This window comes from Aphis gossypii, chromosome X (genome assembly GCF_020184175.1).
Source record: "Aphis gossypii isolate Hap1 chromosome X, ASM2018417v2, whole genome shotgun sequence".
Taxonomy (NCBI): domain Eukaryota; kingdom Metazoa; phylum Arthropoda; class Insecta; order Hemiptera; family Aphididae; genus Aphis; species Aphis gossypii.
In genome coordinates, this window is record NC_065533.1 from 24,515,570 (window position 1) to 24,519,010 (window position 3,441).

A 3,441-nucleotide genomic window follows, 5' to 3' on the forward strand; every position below is an offset into this window, starting at 1 on the left:
AATATAATTGTCAAATAATACGTAAAATATATAAAAAAATTGTACGTATTACGACTAAATACAATAAATTAAAATAATTCATCTAATTTCGAATGTTCCTCTAATTTTCAATTATCTTTCACGTTAAAATAATTATTTTATTTCTTATTTGAAAATAATATTATTATTCTCTATTAATATTTAGTTATTAGTTTTTATTAATTTTCAAAGTGAAATTAATATTGATTGAGCATTTAGTCTTCGGAATTAAAATAATAAGATTTATTAAAATACTACCAATTTAAAACGGCAAAATAAAAATCATTAAATTTTCTTTGATATCGATAATTTATTGATTTATAGGTTTATTTAAATTACAAAATGATGGCATAAAGTCATTAATTTTGTGTTATCCCACTATCCAATATTATGTTAAATTAAAATCATGCATAATTCCGTGCGATAATATTATATTGTTATAATATATTATGCTACATTTACAAGTAATATGATGTCGAAACGGTTTAATGGAAAACGGTTTTAAGATGTTTAATATTGAATCACCATACAACTGAATTAAACAGTTTAAATGCATAATTTATGTTTCATCGAAATGAGTTGTATTTCAAACCTTGTTCACAAATCTGATACCTTCATCTACATTCTACACCGTAAAACAATATTTACAACTTTATTACATGTGAATTACGAGACTTTTGTACACAGAGAAAACGATCTTAATACTATCATATTATAATAACGTAAATACGCAGGCTTACAAATGTTTTAATTCCAAGGAAAAAAAATTAAATAACAATATAAAATGTATGTGACAATAATTATTGTTTTAATAGATTGGAAATAACGAGTATAATATTTTATTTTAATTCGGTTTGATATCATATACTTAATAATGTAAACTTAAAATAGACGTGGCTTTACACTTTTATATTTGCAGCCCAACTACGACCACGTCTCAATTGCCCACTATATTATAGCAGATACATTGTAAATATTAATATTGTACCAACACTATCAATATACATCAAACTATAACAATTTACAATTAACAAGTAAACAATACAAGTATAATAAAACTGTTACTATAATAATTGTAATAATATACGCACACAAACTTGTATCAAACAGTGTAACATTATTATTAAATATACAATTTACTAAGCAAATTAATAATAATATCATCAATCGTCATTATAAACATTATATTATGCAAATTGAGCTAGAAGATGTTTCTTTCTACATCCTGAATTTTTGTACAACTATGCCTATCTATAAATTACGATGAATCGAAACAAATATCGGTCATCGCAAAAAACTATTATTCGACAAAAACTTTGATATCTTATTTTTATTTACATATTTTTCAACATATATAATATTAATAAAATTAAAATAAATAATATTTAGATACCTTTAATTAAATATATGTTACATTGTAACATTGTATACAGTTCACTAAACCTTAAAAAACCCATAATACTCTTTGTGATAGGTACATTATACTTCGGAGGTTGAAATTTGGTAAATTTGATAAAGAAAATAAACACAAATAAGTAAAAAAATAAAAATATATCAATTCAACACTGCCATGGTTATCGGTAAAACGACATTTATCCAGTTTTAATATATTTTTATTTTACTATGTATGTGTTAATTTATATTATTTTAATATTATTGGAGCAATTATTCAAAAAAAGTGTGTCATTAATAGTTTTACCAAGAGTTTACTGATAAACAGTTAATAATATTATAATTTATAAGTATTGATTAATTTAAAAATCTAATATAATATATTGTGTGTTTTATTTTATTTTACGACTGATATTTTGTATAATTTAATAATATATTTGGAGCAATTGTTTTTAAATGGGCACTTGTAAGAGTTGAAATATATATATATGATGTAAAATACGTTTTTCCGAGCCTATAATAATGGAAATCAATTGATATACTCGTATATATATATATATATATACATATGTGTGTGTATATAGTATATACATACGTAAATATATTATATAGAGCGTTTCTGTTTGTGAATACGTTGATTTATTTTAATATTTTTTGACTTGAGATAAAAATGTAAAATACATCAATGTATAAAATTATTTTCAACGGTTCCTATTTAATTATAATGCTAATAATATTACTAAGGACAAATATAATATATATTATTATTATTATACGCGTGTATGTGTTTTGGACATATGTGTGCCTTTATAACTTAATATTTCATATATTTATACTTAATATATATTAATATTATATTATTGATACCTATTTGTACGGTATAAAATGTATACATAAATGAAGACAAGTGTTGTACTATGTAACATTTAATAAAGAGGTATATTCATTTTAATTTGCAGTTTTATTTTATTTCTTTTACCGGTCTAATAACAGTACCAATGCGATATCGTCATAACGTAGCGATTCGTGTACATACCTTGTTATTGAATTCAAACCAAACAGTTACGGACTGCGAAATGTTTTGTAGATCAAAAGAAATCCATCAACGGGTGACCGACCGTCAACTGCAATGTTCCAAGTTGGTTTGTACGTTTTTAAGTCGTTTGTCAAACACAGAAGGGTGGAATCGGTCTGAAAACAATCGAAGGGCTTGGTGTAACAACAAGATAAATGCTCTTTTTCCGAAAATGCACTTTTTCATGGATTATTGTGGAGAAAAAAATTACTTACATATTTTAGGTGCAACAATCAGTTAAATCTGATAAATATACCTATTACCTACTTATAATTTATAATGGAACTGGAGTTATCTGGTCGTCGATTCAAAGGATGGTCACACTGTTTTAGTAGTTGACTTTACTATCAATTATTTTTTAATTCTCTGTTATCTTTTTCATCATATGTTCCAGTGATTAGTTTAACTTCAAATATATTGTGCATTAAATATTACTTTGAAGTACGTATATACATTAAAGTTGCTTTAATAAACAATTATTGAATTATGTATACTCGGTTAAGTCAGTAAAATAATTTTCCACTCATTGAACCCAGTAATCTTTTTAATTTTTTTTTTTTTTGATTCAAAATATAAAAAATATAAATTTAAAATCTTTTTATACTGAAACAGTAGGTATATTATAACAATAATAATTAGTTTACATTTTTTATTAACTCACAGCATATAAAAAAAAAACCTTCTTGTACAGGTACATCAAAGTTTTCAAATCAATTTTTGGTCATTAAAATTTAAATTGTAGTGTTGAATAACATTTACTTGACATTTCCAATCAATTGTCCGTATATTGCCTTAAGAATAAAATTCCAATCATTGAATTTCCAAAAAGAAATCCAAATAGGGTATTATTAAACCATATTTTATCTGCAGTCCGTACTAAAACTTCACCGATACATCGGATCGCGGTGTTTATAAATCATATCCCGCGGGCATTTGTCGACGAAAACATAAATGAA